The sequence below is a fragment of the Globicephala melas genome, chromosome 5 (genome assembly GCF_963455315.2).
Source record: "Globicephala melas chromosome 5, mGloMel1.2, whole genome shotgun sequence".
NCBI lineage: Eukaryota > Metazoa > Chordata > Mammalia > Artiodactyla > Delphinidae > Globicephala > Globicephala melas.
The window spans coordinates 130,380,808-130,403,162 of NC_083318.1; the positions used below are offsets into that span (position 1 = coordinate 130,380,808).

General features: G+C 38.9%; 1 protein-coding gene and 1 long non-coding RNA gene across 9 annotated transcripts in view; one reads left to right on the plus strand and one right to left on the minus strand.

Annotated features, from left to right (window-relative positions):
- The window catches only part of CCSER1 (coiled-coil serine rich protein 1), a 1,273,261-nt gene extending 1,259,321 nt beyond the window's left edge, over positions 1–13,940 (minus strand). For all 8 annotated transcript variants that reach the window (XR_009564123.1, XM_030865665.2, XM_030865664.2 and 5 more), the window contains exon 1: positions 13,547–13,940. The gene's annotated coding sequence lies outside the window, so the exon portion shown is untranslated. The remainder of the gene's footprint in view (positions 1–13,546) is intronic.
- Positions 13,941–17,888: 3,948 nt separating this feature from the next.
- On the plus strand, positions 17,889–20,274 carry LOC115858160 (uncharacterized). Its single transcript, XR_009563866.1, has 3 exons — positions 17,889–18,098; positions 18,480–18,536; positions 20,147–20,274. It is a non-coding gene; the product is annotated as an uncharacterized lncRNA (long non-coding RNA).
- Positions 20,275–22,355: the final 2,081 nt, after the last annotated feature.

Sequence of the window (22,355 nt, forward strand, 5' to 3'; positions counted from 1 at the left end):
AAACACGGTTTCAATTTCATTACTTGTGATTGGTCTGTTCATGTTTTCTATTTCTTCCTGGTTCAGTCTTGGAAGGTTACACCTTTCTAAGAATTTGTCCATTTCTTCCAGGTTGTCCATTTTATTGGCACAGAGTTGCTTGTAGTAGTCTCTTAGGATGCTTTGTATTTCTGCCGTGTCTGTTGTAACTTCTCCTTTTTCATTTCTAATATTATTGATTTGAGTCCTCTCCCTCTTTTTCTTGGTGAGTCTGGCTAATGGTTTATCAACTTTGTTTATCTTCTCAAAAACCAGCTTTTAGTTTTATTGATCTTTGCTATTGTTTTCTTTGTTTCTATTTCATTTATTTCTGCTCTGATCTTTATGATTTCTTTCCTTCTGCTAACTCTGGGTTTTGTTTGTTCTTCTTTCTCTAATTCCTTTAGGTGTAAGGTTAGATTGTTTATTTGAGATTTTTCTGGCTTCCTGGGGTCAGCTTGTATAGCTATAAACTTTCCTCTTAAAACTGCTTTTGCTGCATCCCATAGGTTTTGGATCGTTTTGTTTTCATTATCATTTGTCTCTGGATATTTTTTCATTTCCTCTTTGATTTCTTCAGTGATCTCTTGGTTATTTAGTAACGTATTGTTTAGCCTCCATGTGTTTGTGTTTCTTTCCCTGTAATTGATTTCTAATCTCATAGCATTGTGGTCAGAAAAGATACTTGATATGATTTCAATTTTCTTAAATGTACTGAGGCTTGATCTGTGACCCAAGATGTGATCTATCCTGGAGAATGTTCTGTGCACACTTGGAAGAAAGTGTAAGCTGCTGTTTTTGGATGGAATGTCCTATAAATATCAAGTAAATCTATCTGGCCTATTTTGTCATTTAAAGCTTTTGTTTCCTTATTAATTTTCTGTTTGGATGATCTGTCCATTGGTGTAAGTGAGGTGTTAAAGTCCCCCACTACTGTTGTGTTACTGTCAATTTCCTCTTTTATAGCTGTTAGCAGTTGCCTTATATATTGAGGTGCTACTATGTTGGGTGCATGTATATTTATAATTGTTATATCTTCTTCTTGGATTGATCCCTTGATCATTACGTAGTGTCCTTCCTTGTCTCTTGTAACATTCTTTATTTTAAAGTCTATTTTATCTGATATGAGTATTGCTACTCCAGCTTTCTTCTGATATCCATTTGCATGGAATATCTTTTTCCATCCCCTCACTTTCAGTCTGTATGTCCCTACGTCTGAAGTGGGTCTCTTGTAGACAGCATATATATGGGTCTTGCTTTTGTATCCATTCAGCGATCCTGTGTCTTTTGGTTGGAGCATTTAATCCACTCACATTTAAGGTAATTATCAATATGTATGTTCCTATGACCATTTTCTTAATTGTCTTGGGTTTGTTTTTGTAGGTCCTTTTCTTCTCTTGTGTTTCCCACTTAGAGAAGTTCCTTTATCATTTGTTGCAGAACTGGTTTGGTGGTGCTGAATTCTCTTAGCTTTTGCTTGTCTATAAAGCGTTTGATTTCTCCATCGAATCTGAACGAGATCCTTGCCGGGTAGAGTAATCTTGGTTGTAGGTTCTTCCCTTTCATCACTTTAAGTATATCATGCCTCTCCCTTCTGGCTTGTAGAGTTTCTGCTGAGAAATCAGCTGTTAGCCTTATGGGAGTTCCTTTGCATGTTATTTGTCATTTTTCCCTTGCTGCTTTCAATAATTTTTCTTTGTCTTTAATTTTTGCCAATTTGATTACTATGTGTCTCGGTGTGTTTCTTCTTGGGTTTATCCTGTACGGGACTCTCTGCGCTTCCTGGATTTGGGTGGCTATTTCCTTTCCCATGTTAGGGAAGTTTTAGACTATAACGTCTTCAAATATTTTCTCGGGTCCTTTCTCTCTCTCTCCTCCTTCTGGAACCCCTATAATGCGAATGCTGTTGTGTTTAATGTTGTCCCAGAGGTCTCTTAGGCTGTCTTCATTTCTTTTCATTCTTTTTTCTTTATTCTGTTCCGCAGCACTGAATTCCACCATTCTGTCTTCCAGGTCACTTATCCATTCTTCTGCCTCAGTTATTCTGCTATTGACTCCTTCTAGTTTAGTTTTCATTTCAGTTACTGTATTGTTCATCTCTGTTTGTTTGTTCTTTAATTCTTCTAGGTCTTTCTTAAACATTTCTTTCATCTTCTCGATCTTTGCCTCCATTCTTTTTCCTAGGTCCTGGATCATCTTCACTATCATTACTCTGAATTCTTTTTCTGGAAGACTGCCTATCTCCATTTCATTTAGTTGTTTCTCTGGGGTTTTATCTTGTTCCTTCATCTGGTACATAGCCTTATGCCTTTTCATCTTGTCTATCTTTCTGTGAATGTGGTTTTTGTTCCACAGGCTGCAAGGTTGTAGTTCTTCTTACTTCTGCTGTCTGCCCTCTGGTTTGAATCCTGGTTCTTCATTTAATAGATTTCTATATTGGTCAAGTTACTTAACTTCTCTGTGCTTCAGTTTCTTGACCTGGTCTGATATGCTGAAGAACAGCAGGATCTGGCACTCTTGTCCATAAGCACTTTTCAGTGAGCGCTGAAGGTAAATAATAATAGTGAGTAGGCAAATAGCTGCAACCGAACCATAGTTTTTACAGGAGTGTTTCATCTCTAGTATTATTAGAAAATGACCAGCAATTGGGAGATTGGGATTGACATATATACACTAATATGTATAAAATGGATAACTTATAAGAACCTGCTGTATAAAAAAATAAATAAAATTTTAAAATTTTAAAAAAAGAAAATGACTAGCAATTTTTAATCTCTAAAATTAATGATGATATTATTTGGCATAATTCTAAATACTTAGTAAAAAAATTATTAGTTTTCCAAACTGAGTTTATTTAAGATGGTTTTAGAAAACTTTTGCTTTATTCATTTTTTAGCACTTTTTAAAATTCCTTCTTCTACATCTAAGTTATTCTGACTCCATATTTTTCTCTGAGTTATATAACTAGCTTTGCCAAGGGGTAAAATTCACTAAAATATATAGCTTTTCTTTTTATGTTTCATAATTGAAACATTCCTGCTGGCAATAGGTACAAGAAAAAAATCAAAACAGGAAAGAGAAACAGCATGATGTACAGGATAGATAGTAGTTATACTTCAAAAATGTGAAAAGCAGAATTATAAAGTGAAAATATCCCCCAGGAAAAGGCCCCACAACCATTTTCTATGGTTCATGCACTTGAAATACAGGGAATTTCTGACCAAAAGGAAAACTGTGGTACCTAAACTATTCTTGCACTGTCCCAATAAGAGAAGATATAGACAGGTACACAATTTACCTACATCATGTAAAAGTGATCAGTAAGTCAATACCACACCAGTGACAGGATGACTTCCATGTAAACAAAAGTTTTTCTATAATGACATTATCACTTATTGCCACACTGAACATTCAGAGCAATGAAATGTGTGATCGCAAGTTCCAGAAGCCTTAGAAAATGAATATGGAGTGAATGTTCAGGATGCTTGTTTGAGGACATGACAAACCAGACAGTCCTTTGGCCCCCAATCTCCATATCAGCCTATGCTACTTTCCTTAAACCTTGCTGTCCCCTAACGCCCATGGTATGTATGCCATAGTTCCTCCATTCCTTTCATTTTTTCAAGACTTTTGGCCATTTTAGGTTACTTGGTTCCAAGTTAAGCACACATTTTCAGTCCATGAAAAAGCCATGGAGGGCAGTATTCAAAGTGAGCCTAGATGTGGTTAGCACTGGGAACAGTTCACACAAGACGTACAATATTCAAGTCACTCTTAAGCAGTATTCATTCATCAATTACTGAGCATCTTCACATCACAGAGTTAAATGAGCTGTTTGAAAAAGAGAATAAAGCACAGAACACCTGCCCTCATTAAGTTCACAATCCAGTGGGCATGAAGCACAAACAAGCAGTGAATTATGATACTTTAAAGGGAGATTTGATAATGATATATACACAGGCTGTTACTGACACTCAGAATAGGCTTCTTACATAGGGTTGAGGTAAGCATCCTTGAATTTTACATTTGAATTGAGCCTTGAAGGACCCACTGGAATAAACCAAATGATGGAAGGTTAGTCATTCCAAGTGAATGATGCAGCATCTGCAATGTCAGGCTCTATGATCAGCAGAAACAAAAACAACAAAGTATTTTGCACAATTTTGCAAGAGAGGATTTTGGCAAGAGTCTAGTACCCTGGATAGCTCCCTTGCCTCAAAGGTGACTGGAGAGACTGAGGTCTAGCAGATTGGAAGGGGGGCTGGAGGATCTCCAGAACTTCAAATTCACCAATCTATCCTATATTCAAATTAAAACTCTTTGGCTTTTAAGATACATCATCGAATCATTTCCTGCGTTAGACTTCTGGGGCTACATTTTGTGTGTCATCATCCAGTGAACCTGATGCTCCTCAGAAATATCCCGGGAGGCAATTCCTTCCTACTCTTCACTAGATAGTTCATGCTATACTGTCTTTATCCCTTCAGTGTTTTGAGCAGCACTTGGACCTGGCACCGTCACGATTTCCCCCTGGAATGCTTCATATTATACTCTCCCTCTGATCAACTTAGACCCTCCCACTGCAGGGCCCTTGATTCTTTCAAAAGGTTGACTGGTGTTGTTGAAGAAGATATCTCCCAATACCACCATATTTACGTCTTGAGGTACACTGCAGGAACTATCCCTCAAAGTTAATTTTAACCATAATGTTGCTATAAGTTTATACGTTTGCTGTGTACAAATCTGTAATGATTTTTTGATGGCCCTGTTTAGTAATCTATACTTTATGTTTAAAATTACTGCTATAAGAGGTACACTCTAACTTTTAAGTAACTCACTTATTAGTGAATACGTTTAGTTTTCTTGGGTCTGTTTGCACATGAATATAGTATTAAAAATTGAAAACAAAGTCAAATAACTATTCTTGAGCTATCTGCCCAGTAGGTAATATTCCTTTGAAAGTTTAGGAATCCTGGTGTACAGACCCATTGGTTTTGTTATCAATAAGATATTTTGAAACTTTACCTGAAATAAGTTACTCTTAGTCTGCATTTCTAATACTGAATTTGAGTTTTATTTAGAGGTATGGTTTAGAGGTATGTTTTTCCTTTTCTTAACCTTCTCATCTGATGTCTTTTCCCTTTCAAGCTTTTCCTGGATGTCCTAAGAATACTGTATCTTAGAAAAGAGTACTCACTAAACACATTCCATATATTCTGGCTTAATGACTTAATGTTCTGGTAATCTGTATACCTATAAATAACAAAAAACAATCAAACAAAAATACTTGAGGAAGAATTGCCTAGAATGTCAAAGCCTACATCTGCATTTATTTCTGTCATGTTTTTACACATGTTTTGATTTTATTTGTAAACCTTACATAGGTTTGTGATATATCATTTGCTGCTACTGCCAAAACCAAACAAAAAAGCCAAATATACAACAATAACAACTCACTAACAGAATCACAGTATTTAACTTTGCAGGAAAGAGTTCATTGCAGTGAACAGGTACATAAGAAATATGACATGCCAGTCTGAATTTGGTTGATGAGGAAGGTGTATCACTAAGACTCCCAGAAAAGTTGAACTAAGGTAGTACACCTGGCTTAACAAACACGTCCTGAACAAAGGAATACCTCTAGGTTTCATTAACAAATGGGGAAAATCAGAGAAGGCATCACACAGTCTGAAGTATGTTTCTTCAGCTGTTTGACTTTCCAAACATGTCATATTCAAATAAGGTTACACAAGAGAATGGAGAAGAGCCAGATCATCTTGAAATAAACAAGTGACTTAGAATAAGAGAAACAGGCAAACACTAAAGAATCAAACCAGACATGGAAGAATCTGTATTCCATTCACGTGGATTAAGCTGTTAAGGAGCCACAGGAACCATAGGAGGTACACTCTTCTTGAAACAGACTGACTTATTCATAATAAGCATTTACAAAATGTCTGCTGTCAATGATGATGAATGAGGTAGCTCTATAGTGGGACACAGCCAGATAAGGGAAGATAGCATGTAGCAAAATGAGGCAGTCTGGTGATGGTCAGAACCTGGAACTAGACTTGCCCTGTAGTCTGAAAAGCACTTTACAACCCCAGCTGAAAGTACTTCCAGAAAGTCCAACCAACCTGTGTATCTGAGGGTGGGGCAATATGCCGTAAGTGTCTGGCATCATGGAGGGCCAAGAGTGGGCCCTGGAAATGAAGCACACCTCTAAGAGCTGGAAATGACAGCCAGGAAAGTAATTACTAGGGCAGCCGGGGGGGAATCTGCTGGCAGATGAAAAGGGCGCAGGAAGTGCGGTGGTTTAGAAGCATGATCCAAGTCCTTAAAGAAATAAAGAAGGCTCTGTCAGAAGAAAAGAAAGGCCTTGCTCAAATGCTATGAGAAATGGTGATATCGAGTAAGTTATCAAGAGGCAGGAGAAAACATTAGGTGAGAAATCAGTTTCGGTTATTAGAGGCATTACTGTAAACACATTATAACATTAGAGCTGGACAGCAAGGGTGGCTTGATGTTAAGTCCCAACGTGTTGGGCGAGAAGTCAGTCAATCTTCCTCTACACAGAAGGATTGGTCCTAAATCAGGGGCATGGCTAAGGTTCCAGTTAATGATTAAACGATTCCAGCAACAGAGAACAGGTTCTGACAAAATCTACAAAACCTCTCACCTAAGAGACACACTCAGTGAAACACCAATTTTTTTCCTTTTGATATTAGGCATCTACTTTTATTCATGTTATTGACTGATTTAAACACATTATGAACTATATAACTTTGTCCGTTAGTCTAGCAGAGGGCTTCAGAATAACCAAATTTAACTGTCCATGGACTTCTACAGAATTAGAATACTTAAATATTTTTAAATATGCCCTTTGCTTCAAACATTTGAACATTGACTAAACCCACATTTAAATAAATAAGTTGACGATTAAAAGCCAAAAGAAACTAAACTGATGTGATCATGTAATTTTTTTTTTCTCACGGGAGACAGTTGAATTAACAGACTGCACCTAAGGTCAGCTTTGCTTGAGCAAGGTTCTCAAAGCTTTGTGTGATCTTTTCCAGAAGATAAGCTGCATATCTCCAAATATGAAGAATATCTAATACCTTAATATTCTCTGCATAAAGGCACTCATTCTTTTTTTGTGGGGGGGGGCGCGGTACGCGGGCCTCTCACTGTTGTGGCCTCTCCCGTTGCGGAGCACAGGCTCCGGACGCGCAGGCTCAGCGGCCATGGCTCACGGGCCCAGCCGCTCCGCGGCATGTGGGATCTTCCCGGACCGGGGCACGAACCCGTGTCCCTGCATCGGCATGCAGACTCTCAACCACTGCGCCACCAGGGAAGCCCAGCACTCATTCTTAAAATTATACTTGGTTACATCTTAAATTTCCACTAATAAGTTGGGAGATTCTGACCAGCTGGGGTAAAAGAATTGTGATTGAGTGGCACTGAGGGTAAAAAATATCAGTACTGAAAAGAACAATAAGAAGACGGGAGCATCACCCTTACAAGTCCTCCATCACTTCTTCCAATCACCCAAAAAGCAACAACAGCACTGCTGAAGATAGTGGCAACATGGTGAATACTGCACAGATATTGCTGGGCCCTGAGTCAAATCAGGAATAAGAAGAAAATACACTCCTTCACGTTTTCTGTCCACTGGTTTCATAATTTCTTCATCATTGTAAAAAAAAAAAAAAATCAATGTTTGGTGTCGGTAGCTTTGGCAGAGCACAGAACAGAGTGTCAGTTTCCTCATCTCTAAAATACACACAAAACTTTATAATGTTAAGAGAATTGCATGGCATAACATATATAAAGTGCTTAACATGGAAGACATGTTCAGCACATTACAGCCATTGCTGCTGTTGTTAATAAACATCTCATAATTTGCAAAATATAAAGGAAAACAACGCCCGTGTTTACATATATTCTAGGACTCCCTTTATTTTAAAATACTTTTTAAAGTGTCAGTCTTAGGAAAAACATAAAATACCCTTAGAACGAAGGCAGACAGTTATTCAACCAATATTTATTTATGTGCTGGCCACCGTTAAATCCTGATGATTCTGAACCAATCACACAAATACACATAAAATTAAACTGCAATGAGTACCACAAGGTAGAAGAACATGGAACTAAAACAATATATAATAGGGCAACTAATGTAGCAAAGGAGGCCAAGGAAGGTTTCCTTAGAGAAGGGATGATTGAGCTCATATCTGAAAGACAGGGGTTGGGGGAGTGGAGGGGGGAGGGAGGATGAAGTGAGGGACAAGGATACTAAGAGAGACACAGGATTTGAACACATTATCTTTAATCTTGAAGGATGTACAGATGTGGTCTAAAATTTATTTTAGTAGTAAGAACATCTGAGAGAACATTCCACACTGGTGAAGCTATTGTTGAGCAGCTAAAATAACTGTAGTCTTACCCAGAGAAGATGATTATAAATGCCAAGACGAAAAGTATCACATGAGTCAACAAAACTAAACAAAAAATGGTCAACCTTTGTACACTGTGCATATTTTTTGCCTTATAAATGACTACCAATAAGGTCAGTCTGAGGTCATTACTGTCCAGTTAAATTCCACACTTATGTATTGCTTCCCCAATCAACAACAAACGTGCACAGGAATTAGAAAGTCGTTTTTGTTTTTGTTTTTAATTAAGATGTAATTCTTCTGATGGAGAATGTAATATTTTCTAGGTCTAAATAGTTAAAGCTTAGTTATCTCTACCAGTTGAGCAAAGTATTTAGATACAAAATAGGTAGAAAACACAGTCTTCAAGTTTCACTATAAGATATTCGAGGTCAGTGGTTCTCAAACTTTAGAGTGTGTGAGAATCATGTCGGGGACCCCAGCGCAGAGTTTCTGGTTCAATCATCCAGTGGAATTGCATTTTAACGAGTTCACTGGTGCTACCGCTCACGGAACCCCATTTTGAGAACTACTGCCCTAGGTTAAGAATTTGCCATTAGGTAACAAAAATGTTTCCTTATAAATGACGTTTAGATTTTATTTAAGATCAGAACACAGTTACAGTGTTCAAATATTTTAATAAGTTTAATTAAAATTTCAAAATTGTTAGTACAGTGTAAATAACACAAAACAAAAAAGTACATTTTAAGTTAATCTAAATATAGGGCCAGGAATTTGGCCAAACAACAAACTTTATCTGTCAAAGACCTAAGCAGAAATGATTTTTTTTTATTGTAATACCACAGATCCTAGTAAACATTTTCAACCACCACTTTTTTTTTTTTGCCATTTTGTTTAGCCCACATATGAAAACAGCTTAAAATGAAATACAGTCATTTTAAAGTGAGAACTGATAGCAATATGCTGGTACTGTATCAACTGCAGCTTAGATTGGTCAGCTTTACAGTTTTATAGTTAGTTTAAGCTATATATTGAAGTATGCTTCTTTCGTTAGTCTTTCATCAATCTCATCTTTTCTCACTGCTTCTCCCACCGCAGACTTCATGTTTTATTGTTAACTGACACTCTCGCATAGTGAAGATAATATTGCTGATAGAAGCATACGTCCTCAATATAAAGCAAATAGATTTTGTCACTATCCAGTAAGGAGATCACACAGAAGCTGTCAGTCATATAGTAGGAGAGATTATCAAAGTGATACACCTGTGACATATAGTCCAAAACCAAACTCAAAAGAGACCAATTAACAGATACACTGGTCTGTACTTTGACTACATTGGAAATCATCCCATTCCTGCATGAATATGAAATAGGTGATTTAATAGGATTTTCACTTCTGTAATAACTCCTATCTATTCACTGTTGACAAAATATATATGCAAATCTTTTAATTCAACTAATCTGAAAGTAATTCTACTCTGTTATTTATTGAAAGTGATATCTAATATTTGTACTATTTCCTTATTGTCATCATAACATACTTCTCAGGTGTCATATTGAATAGACAGGCTCAATGTCAATTCAGATCTTTCCCCTTGTGGTCTTAAAATGGGGAAATGCATTTTAAACAGTTTTGTGTTTACTTTTATATATATATATATATAAACAAATATATATACAAAAAGCAAATAACTAAGTTCAAAATGCTCAGAGACAGAGCATGCTCTTATTAGTAATACAATCTATTTACTAGAAGACAATTAAAACATCTTTAAAACTGTCACTACAATTCTAAAATTGTTCCCCATAGGCCCTATATCATAGCTATATATTCATGGAAAATAATGTAAAGATAGATTAACTATTATGCAGATGCATTCTAATAACTTTAAAATAAAAATATTATAGAAAGTATATTAATGAGTTACACATTTTATATGAATAAAATATTAAGCATTCAATGACTGCTCACTATGAATACAGTCGTTCTTTTACATACCTCATACTCTTTCCTTTAGAGCAAATCTAAGGAGAATTGGCTAAGGATGTAACTCAAACACCTCACTTCATGTACATGCCACCTTGTTATTAATACGAAATGCAATACTTTAGTGTGATGTGGTATATTTAAATATTTAGAGTAATTATTCTTTATAAATGCATATAAAGCACATTTTTCATTAAAAGGCAAGATAAAATCAAAAATTTGTCTTCTTAGGTACAGAAATATTGACAATTCCAAGAATGCAGCATACAGAATGTTGTTCATCAAAAAAAGACTCACTTGCACTTTGCACAACAAATTCAACCACTTTGCAATATCAAAATCTATTTCAAAACAAACTTATCTGTCTTAAATCTTATGTTCTTTTCTACAATTCCAGGAGACTTACATCTTATACCTTATATTCTCATCCACAAGCCACTAATCCTATTTATCCTTTAAGATCAAAACCAAGCAAGTCTTACCTACGCCGGAAGTCTTTTCAGACAAAATCCAGTATGAAATGTTATTGTCATGCTCTGAACTCCTGCAGTCTTCATTAGACATGCAACCTCTTATTGTCAAGGTTTGCTAACTTTGTTCAACCATGCGCATCAGATTTGCCCCAACTGGAGAGTAAGCTCCTGAAGGGCAGGAAGCAAGGAAGTCCTATGTACCTAGATAGTATCTTGCACATGACAGGCCCTTTATTATGAACACTATGTGATAAAATGCAATAAGGAGTTCAATATCTATAAAATGTAATATTTTTTCATTTTCTACTTCACAAGTTTGATATAAATTAACATTCTACAGTAAAAAAATTCATTATTAAAATAATAAACAGTTGCTGATTCTCTAATGGTATCAAAGAAGTATTCATAAATGTGACTTTTAATGACTGCAATAATATAATTCATCAAGCACATTTTAAAATTCCCCATTACTTCTACATTCCAGTGATTCAGGAAAGTGAAGGTAACAGCCCTCAGAGTGCGGCGCTCAGTTCAAGTTTTAATGTGATATATAAAAACTGCACATGCTCCAATGCTAAAAATGTATTTTAAACCAACATGAATCTAACCAAATCAAAATAACAAATCCTTAACACTGCTTTGTCTTCCAAATAAACAGGACTGTTAAAGGAAAGCTACTTTTGCACTGGAAAAAAACAACAGTTGGCATGTTTTGATCAAAATAAGGAGCTCCTTAATTAATACCAAATGAAGACAAATCACTCTGACAATAAGTTGGTCAGTCTACTTCTCTTTCTTCTCCGTGAAATTACTGAACCGGCGGTTGCAATATGGAATTTCAATGCTTTAAAAACACTGTACTTGGCAGGTGCTTAAAGACATCCCAATTTAAAATAATAAGGACACTGTCCTACTATCTCCGTCACAACCCCGTCATCGGTTCCATGAAAACACAGGTTGCTGCTTCTAAGAACAAACATAAAGTTGCTAAAGCATAGTTGGCAGACACTGTCCTAAGGCATTTCCAAGCTTCAAGTCATGTCTTTGGAATTTTTGCCTGTCATAAAGCAAAAAGAAACCGAAACAAATTAATTATGTTGTAGACTAGATTAATAGTACTTTAGGTCTTTTCTTAATAGCTAGTTGTAATTCTCATCAGTAATAATCGATATAAACTCACTAGGTGTCTGCTTCTCTTTCTTCCCCAAGGCTTTCAATAAAACCATCTTTATGGTAAAATGTGTGCGCATTATTTTTAATAGCCTTTCTTAGGGGTAGAAATGGAGGATATGCGTTACATATCACTGTGAAGGTATCCAACTGTAAAGATATTAGAAATGAAAGCTGTTGAAACCAAGTAGGTACTTTCTACCTGTAGGTGTTGTTACTGGTGGCCTGAAGAGGTAGGAGGAGTGTAGAATAAGTACATACAAACATTAAAGGGCAAGAGATAGGTAACTTCTAAGAAGCATTTTTTTTCTACCTGTAAAATGACAAGTGATTTTCTGACTTCCTTCACCTCATATTCAATGCCCCACGATGGGGAGGGGAAATGGAAAGCAGAATTGCTTCTAATTCTGAGAAAGAAAAGGGGAGACATGGGAGAGAGGAACAGAGAGAGAGAGAGGAGGAGAGAGGGCGAGAGAGAAGCTCAGGAACCACGGAAGGAAACCCGCAGAAATTTCACAACTCTGCCATAAATAGCCTTTCTTCTCACTCTGGATACCTCGTCCTCTACATCAGCAAGGCTCAGCCTCCACGCGCAGGGCAGCACCATTCACAAATCCCTCCGTCACCCCATCTCGCACACCTGCCCCTGATAGCACTGCTTGTACGAGTCCTGGGACACATGCCAAAAGGTGGCGGGAGGCGGAGCAAGGGGACACCTGCGGTTTCAGATCGGGACTGATTTCCTTTCCCGGGGAACCAACGCTTTGATTAGTCAGGAGCGCGAACGCACACACACACACACACACACACACACACACACACAGACACCCCTCCCTGGAGCCCTTGACACGCCACCACAAAGCAATTTGTTCACGCTAAGTCGCTGCTGTTCCTGCCGCCGCTGGGGAGCGTCTGACCCCCAACCCAGGAAGCCAGCGCCGGAGAACGAGCGGGTGGAGGAGAGAGGACGTCCAGGCTCGGGCACTGCGGCTCCCCGCCCCCTCCTTCCTCTTCCCCCTCCCACGCCCCCGCCCCCGCCCGGGCGCCCGCAGCCCCCGGCGTCAGCGCTGCCCGGCCGCCCCTACCTGCGGGACGCGAGCGGCGAGGGAGGGGAGCGGCCACCAGCCTGCGCCAACTCTTGCCTTCTCGGCCGGCTGCGCTCCGCATCGCCCCGGAGTGGCGGCCGCGGCCGCGGCCGCGGGGAGCCGAGCGCTCAAGAGCGCGGAGGAAAAGGCCACGCAGCACGCGGGGAGTCGCGCGCCGGCGGAGAAGCGAGCCCGTCCGCCTCCCTCCCTCCCCGCCCGCGAGGCCAGGTCTCCGCGCCGCGCACGCCGGGCCCACGGCCGGCGCCCCTGGCCTGCGCGCGGGCTGCTCCGGGGCGGCCCGGTCACAGCTCGGCCAGCCGCCGGGCGGTCCTCCCGCGTCCGCCTGAGGCCAGCGCCAGTGTCGCAGCGACGCGAAGCGCGACCCTCCGGGCGCGGGGGCACCGGGGGCGTTACTACCTGGAGGGCTCCGCGGCGCTTGTTAGGCTTCTCCCGGGCACGCGGGGATTTCTGTCTTCGGAGCACGGGGGTTGTCCTTCCTGGCCCCCCTCCTCTGCCCTCCCTCCCTGCCTTGGCCGTTGGGCTCCTTCTCTCCACTCCCAGTTGAACAGAGTCGAGCTGCGTTATTTAATAATCCTCCTGCTGCTCTGCCTGAGCCACCGCTTCCCAGGCAGTCATGTTGTGGAGAGAGGGAGAGAGCGAGAGGCGGATTGGCAGTCGGTCGGCGACTGTTCTTGGTGAGAGAGGGAAGAGCGGAGCAAGAGGAGGGCAGGGGAGGGACGTGGGGAGGCGCTTCCAAGTGTGTGAGTGCGCGGAGTGCGACTGAGTGGGGGACAACGGAGACACCTCCCGGCTAGGCCGCGCTCCCTGACTGTAAGGAGGGCGGCGGCGAGCGCAGCTTTTATAGGAGCGGAGCGGGGGAGGAGTTAAACTGGGGCGGAGGGAGGGGTTAAACTGGGGCGGGGCGTGGATGGCTCCGAGGACGGCGCTCGGCCAACTGAGGCCGCGGGTTGCCACGCACGCATACTCTTGCTTTTAACGCGCGCACACCCACTGCTGGCCCGTTGCTGAGTTTTCATTTTAGGGGAAGCCGCATCCTGTCGTGCTGACTTGGCTTTGCACTCAGCCCATCCTTATGAGTGCGTCGAGTCCAAGTGCATTGGCAGGTCAAAAGTGTTAGAGAGGGAGAATCTGAAGCTCTGCGAAGGGGCCCCCGGTAATGCTGAAAATGCACTGTATCTTTTCTCTCCAAACCACCGATGCTATTTTCTTTCTCTTCCACCTCTCAGGGAGAAAACCGTGAGGCGTCCTCCTCTTTTCCTTCTCACCCAGGCTATTCACATCCTGACACATCTCTTACCTCAAAGGCAAGAAACCTGGCTTCCTTTCTCTTAACAGATGACACCTCCCAACAAATATTTACAGCACTCAGTTCTTCTGTAGGATAATGGAAGCATTGGGACTGTGGCCTGGAGTGGAACTTGTGTTCCTGCACATAAGGTCCTCAACAACACAGGGATTACAAACAGAACCAGTTACCATTTTGACATCATTTGACTGATGGCCCTCTAGAGATATTTTGCCAGTTTAGTGGTGGAGAAGACTTCTGATGCACGGTGCTGTTGCTTACCTAGTTTATTTTCCCTTGGTCCTTCCTCCTATTGCACTGCCTCATTTCCGTTTAGATTTGCCCTGGGTCCTGAACTCTCCCATTCATCCCCTTCTTTATCTCCACTCCTGTATATTTATGTCTTTAGCAGGCAATAAAGCAGATGGAGTGCATTTAACTCTGTGTGTGTGTGTTGGAAACATTTTTTAACCAATTTTGGTGGCTTGTAGGACCATTTCTAGATAGAAAATACATCCCCAGTGCTAAGTTTGGGCACCTGACATTACCTCCCTTACCCTCTAAATAGCCTCCTGCCCAGATTGTAGGGTCTTTGTGATCTGATGCACTACTGTATTGGCAAACAGCTTCCAGGAATCAAGCAATCTATGCTTCTTTCAAGTTTGTGTGTGTGTGTGTGTGTGTATGTGTGTGTGCGTTCTAAATAATCTGGTCATAGTCTGACTTCTGAAATGTAAATATATTGAGTGTAAAGGCAAGGTGTACTTTTTGAATGAGTATTAGGGGTCGATGTGGATTTTGGTATGGGGACAACCCTGCTTTGGGGTGACAACTGTGGAAAACTTTTTTTTCATAAACGTGACAAAAGGAAATTAGAACATCTAGGAGGCTAGGGCTGGCAACTCAGTTATTGTGTCTTCTCTCTTTATTAGTAGCTATATCCACTGCTATGTCCTCAGGCTTTTGGTGTATGCCAGCTCGTAATACGTTCTCCATATATTTTACCTTTACCGTCAATTTTCTTTTGCCCTAATTCTTCCATGTCTCATACAAAGAGTTTAGAATCCATTAAAAGTGGCTTAAGTATATAATCAAAAAAGGGCAGCAAAGTTGGGACCAGTGGACAAATATATCAATAACATAAAAATACAGGACATGATAGCTCCCTTGATCAAGCATTGTTAAGTGGATATACTAACAAAGGATGTTGAGATTCAATGTGTGTAGGCCCTGTGAAAAAGCTAGTACCATTTCTTCAGTTTTGTAGATCAGGAAAGTCAGGTTTCGGGAGGATAGGTAGTTAACATTAGGTCTCGTACAAATTAAGTGGTGCAGGGTTTCCCTGGTGGCGCAGTGGTTGGGAGTCCGCCTGCCGATGCAGGGGACGCGGGTTCGTGCCTCGGTCCGGGAGGATCCCACATGCCGTTGAGCGGCCGGGCCCGTGGGCCATGGCTGTTGAGCCTGCGCGTCCGGAGCCTGTGCTACGCAACAGGAGAGGCCACAACAGTGAGAGGCCCGTATACCGGTAAAAAAAAAAAAAAAATGCAAAGAACAAATTAAGTGGTGCACCTGGAATTCAACCGAAGCCTGCCTTACACTACTGTCCATACTCCCTCCCATTCAGACCACCTGGCTTAGTTGAGAGTCTTAACAGTTTCTTTATAGCTTTCAATAATTATGGAGTAAGCTGATCTACAACCCCTCAGCATTTTCCTTCTACTTCCCTCTTTTCTCTAATGCAAGAACGGTTTACAAAACTGTCCACCATTTTAGGGTTAAGTAAGGATTTAAAAAGCCCTTACTACTTGGATTTATAGATGAAAAAAGTCAGGAAACTCTTCCCTGAAGTCCTTACTAAAGGAATCCTGCTATCACTGCAAAATGAAATTTTGTTAGAAGACATATTCCTGATCTGAACTTTGAACCTAGCAAATAAATATGTAGTTTATTTAAGAGCTATAAATAGGCATTTAAGAAAAAAGTTTTTCACCTTTAAGGAGGATACTCAATCATATTGGCAAGTTTTTGGTGTTTTTATTGTCCCAGTTCTCTATTTAATTGTCACCAATAATGGTAATTTAATAATGACTCTATATTACACAGTTCAGAATTATACATTGGACCAGATATTTCAAGGGCACGTTTGGTAACCACAACTGATTGTAATTTTCACACTCAATTGCATTCATAATTAGTGAGAACCATGAAAATCTGTCAATTGCCTTTATTCATTAAGGTATTAAGTAAAGCCAACATTCCTTCCTTAATTTTATAACAATTTTGCTTGCCAAATAAAGGCCAGAATTCATACACACTGGACCAATAAGCCATATGAGAATATATAACCTAAAATACACTTTTGAAAAGTTGATTCATTTTAACTATTTCATATTTTTGGTTGAAAAAAAATCTGTACCAGAAACCCCATTTATAAATTATAATGAACAACATTTCAGAAGTTAAGTAAATGAATTATTCTCTTTTAAGATTGCTTAACGTTTCAAGTAGAATTTCCCACTTTGCTACATTTTCCTGATACAATTTGTGTTGTGATAGGAAAACAGAAAGTTAATGACTCTTTCCAGTTTGTTCATTTTCATCTCTTACGCTTGCTGCTGTTTGGTTCCAAGTGCATTTAACTGGCAACTTCAATGAAGATTTGGCATTGTACCATTTGATGAAAGCAGAAAAATTAGGTTGCCAATTACATATGTGCCCCTTATGTGCACTGAATTCCCACTGAAGTGATGAGCCAAATTAGAAATTTTCAGTAGTGGTACCTAAAAAGTAAAATGAGTGCCTAGGGAAATAAGGGAGATAATTTTTCATTCCAACCCCTACTACTATCATAATAAAAGTCATAAGATGTTTTAGAAAATGAATTGACTTTAAAACATTTGCAAAACAATGTTTGTAGATGAAGTATCAGAAAAAAAATTTTAAGTTGCATTTTTTCTGTCCTAGTTATTTTATCATCCCTTGATTTAATTCATACTCTATCATGATTATCCAGTCAATATGAAGAAAGTTAAATGAAGACCACTTCTCCCTTTGCTTTATCCTAATAGTATAAAAGAAATGAAAAAAAATTTTTTTTGAATATGGTATTAACATTTTGGATTTTTTCCATATTACTTAAAGGTAAAATATATTTTTGTGACAACTGTTGTAAAATTAAGGTGGCATTATGGGTACCTTATAGCAACAGGAGCCTCGAATGGAGATTGAGGCTGAAATTTGCACTGGATTCAAGATCAAGGACGGGTAAGAAAGTGAGGGACAGGAGAGAGGAGAAAAGAGAGGTAAAAAACTCTCTTAACTGGGGCAACCTGTCAGGTAGACAGAGCACTAGCAGAAAAAAATTAAGACAGAATTATTTTTCAGAAATCTGGTAATGACTCCTACACTTGGTAAATTGTCCTTTTGCAGCAGAAATTCTGCCCGGTGACAGAACAGCAGGATCCATCATTGCCCTTGCTCTGTGGAGGAAACTAAAAGGGCAAGCAGGTCAACTGCCCAGGATTTCAGAGAGGAATCCTCTCCAGAAGCTAAGCCCAGATGACTGGGTCAAAATACTCACTGCATGAGCTGTCTTTGATCTGGGAACTACACAGACACCAAGGATTCGTCCCATGGAGCAGATGTGGTAGCAAGACTATTAAGGTGAAAGCATGTCACTGTCCTTGTCACTGGGCTACCATATCCCAGGTTTAGAAATCGATCTAATTCTAAGCCCATGGGCTGAAGGGGTGGAAAGCAGAGGATGTGGAGAGGCGTCACTTACCCAGTAACTGAGGAAATCCTTAATTTCCAGAGGAGAATATCCAGTTTAGAGGGCTGAAAAAAGTTGAGGTGGCAGAAGGAGGGGAGAACTAATGTCAACACTGATGTTCTCTGAATTTATGTCTCTCTATTACTTAAGGGAGATAAACTGTATTTAAAATAATGTTTATCAACATAAAACCAAAGGAGTCTTTATAAGCAGATTCACCAGTAGCAACTTTTCCGTGTATATAATTTCCTTATCTTTGTTTCTATTTCCAGATGTGATCAATGAGGTCTTACAGAAAATGATCTCAGGATTTCTCATCTTCATATGAGGTAATTTTCATGTTTGAATACTTGTTTTGTTCTGACTGCAATATTTAAAAAAAAATATTTAACCCAGTTAATGGTTCATTTGTTGATGTCTATGAGTTACATCTATCAAAGTGATTTTTTTCACTGGACATGTGAGTTCTTCTATCATGATTGTCCCTAGGCATCTATGCATTTGTAGGCATTTCATTAAAATAAATAGAACTTGACACATTTTTTAGAGAGATCATCAGTTAAATCGTCTCTAAAAATAGTATACTGATAAAATCTGAAACTGTAACAATAAATCATATAAATAGATCTAATTATAACAATAGAAGAACTATAACAAAATTGTAATAGTACTATTTAGATATATAGTAAAAATAGACAATGCTAATAAAATAATCTAAACCATATTAAACCGTTACTTAAGCAGGTTGGAAACTGGTCTTGACATCTGTCAATTTCTGTACTGGCAGTTTCACAAATGAGATGTCTTTTTAACAAAACGTCACAGCAGGAGATACAGACATGTGAATTGTAATTAAAATGTGAAAAATGCATTTCCTAGCCTTTGTCACTTATATAAAGCTTCTCTTATGTTGTGAAATTCTACCCTTAGGAAGTTACACAAAGTGGAAATAATGTTTATTTTGCCAAATCTATACACTAGTGACCATAATTTTAACTTAAGTAATGAATGCATGTGCTATCATAAATTTAATTGTGGTTTCCTTATGTCTTGTTCACACAGTAATGAGATCAATTATTTTTTAATCATCCAAATGTAGAAGATGAAGAGGAGTAATTTGTATATTTCTATTCAGTCTAGATCTGCTAAGGACTAATATTATTGCTTTATATTTACTCAGCATTATATTCTGTATATAAAATTACATTGAATTTTATTCACTTTCTGGGAAAAAATAAACCTAAATGAGTGCTTAATTCTGTAATGAAAAAGTTGCCTAAATATTATATAATAGTTTTCCTGGTTTCATAGCATTTACATAAAATACAAACCAAAATATGCAACGTAGGAGATGTAACTATGGTTAATGCTACATGTTGCTATATATTGAACAAGTGCTCAAGAAATCAGTGGTAGCATAAATCAAGTTAACAACATAGTTTAAACTTATAATAACACATTAGCACTCAAATAGATCTTAGTTTTTATTTTCACTCTCCATAACATCTTGAATATTTTCTAGAAATTTAAAGTTAGCATGTGTTCTTGACATTTGTCATTATGGGACTTATATATCCAAACACATTCACATCCCTGACTTACCTTTGGTGCAGTGATGCTTTTCTTTGTACTGTTATCACTTACAAGTTTCCTTCAAATGTTAACATTTTAACAAACAAAATGGGTATTGAGATAGGAGTGAGTCATTAAATCAGTATGTAATTATATGTTTCAAATACAAAATATTCCATCTCATTTTTATGTACTTCTTACAGTACGACATTGAAACTGTTGTGATGGAGTGTTAAGGATTATGTCCCTTCCTCTTAAACCTGAGCAGACTTTTGTGACTGCCAGCCCTAGAATATGGTGAAAGCGATGTTATGTAATTTCCTAGCCTAGGTCATAAAATTGCCATTTACTTTATCCTTGTTCCCAGGGACTGTTGCTCATAGAAGCTAATCACCTGCTGTACAGAAGCCATGCAAACTGTGGCAAGGCCCACATGGAGAGGAACTGATGCCTTATAACCCTCAGCACCATCTGACAGACTCCACATAAAACCAGCACCAATTTGCCAGCCATGTAAGTGAGCCATTTTGGTAATAGATCTCCAGCTCCATATCTATCTACTCCAGCCAGCCGTGTGGAGCAGAAACAAGCTGTATTAATTTTGATTGCTGCATACCAAATTACTGCAAACATAGTGGCTTCAAATAAGTAGCAATGTATTAGGTCACAGTTTTGCAGGCCAAAATTCTGGCAAGGTGTGGCTAGTTCTCTGCTTATTATCACAAGTCTGAAATCAAGGTGTTAGCCAGACTGAGTTCTCATCTAGGGGCTCTGCGGCACAAATCAGCTTCCCAGCTCTTTCTGGTTGTTGACAGAATTCAGTTTCTTGCAGTTATACAGCTGAGATCTCTTTTTCTTTTACGTGTGCCTCCCTCCATCTTCAAGCCAGCAACAGCAGCTTGTATCCTCATGCTTCAAATCTTTAACTTCTTCTGCCGACCAGAGAAAACACTCCCACTAGACTATAAGCCAATGGTGGGCCCATGACTTTATTTGCTTATCATATCAGGGCCCAGTAGAAGCAAAATAATGTGTCCTCAAGTGACACAAGGGGTGGTGCATATGACTGACGTTTTATTCTCTTTATCATTTCCTGAAAATTATATGTCATGGTGAAGCCTTATTGTTCATTATTCCTTCAGGAGCCTTTGTTTTCCTCCATACCATTCTCAATCTTTCGTATGTTATCTTTCTTCTGACTTGACTTTAAAAATGAAGGTTGCAGGCTTCACTGTAGCCACTCAACCAGGTACTATTCAGTCATATGAAGTAGTGTGGTGAGCTCTGATGCACCACCACAGCAGGTTGTCTTAGTCGGTTCAGCTGTTGTAATAAAATACAATAGACTAGGTGGCTTATAAACAACAGGACTTTATTGCTCATAGTTCTGGAGACTGGGAAGTCCAAGATCAAGGAACCAGTATAGTCATGTTCTGGTGAGAGGTCTCTTCCTGATTCATAATCAGTGCCTTCTAACTGTATCCTCCCATGATGGAAGCAGCTAGGGATTTCTGTGGAGTCTCCTTTATAAGAACACTAATTTCATTCATGAGGGTGGACCCTCATGACCTAAGCACCTCCAAAACCCCAACTCCTAGTACTATTACATTGGGCATTAGGACTTCAACATGTGAATTTTGGGAGAACACAAATGTTCAGACCATAGCAAAGGTCAAGACTGTGGAAGATACAAGAAACCTCAGAATAAACTCAGCTGTCCCCAAGAGCTTTAACTGATGTTGGGAATGAGATAAAGTACTTTGTATCACCATATTTACCTTTTGGACTCATTAATAAATATTTATTAGTTAATTAGTTTTCTCCTTATAATGTTTTCTCCGTATACTGTAGCATGTTTACGGGTGGAAGTTCCAGCCAATAGAATGTCACTTCTCTGAAATATAACATGAGATTTTGGTCATCAGATATTTATGGTACAAGGTTGAATCATAGGAAGCAATATTGAACAATAATCTGAAAGGATAAAAATAAAAGAGGAGAGAAAAGCAAAACTCGTCATGAAATAACTCCACAAGTAGTCCTGAATGGAGAGAATTCCTACATAAATAAATTACAATCATTTATGTAGTCATGCATCAACAAGTGATATATTCATTTTTTTTCTAGAAAACCAAGATAAAAGTGACAGGCTGAGAGTCAGTTTAGGCATGTATTCACTAACGGGATACATGAGAATAATTTGAAAATCTAGATTTACCGTGCTAATTTCTCACCAATCTTGTGTTCTTTAGTATCTATAAAACATCTTTACTTAGAATCATAGGAAGGTAAATGTGAAGGGATTTTAGTCATTCAGCAGATTTGTATTGCAGATGTTAAACAAACTAAATATTAGGGATACCAAAACTGAGGGGAAATTCTTGCAATTGAGATAGTCATAGAAACAAATAATTAGAATACAATGTACTGTGGAACAAAAAGGGTATAAAAGCAGTTACTCCTTGCTTTCAAGGAAGTAACAGTCCAACAGGAGACATATTACAGCAAATGATTACAATAGTTAATTCTCAGTCCTCATTTTACTTTGGTAGATTTTGAATTGGAGTGACTTTGTA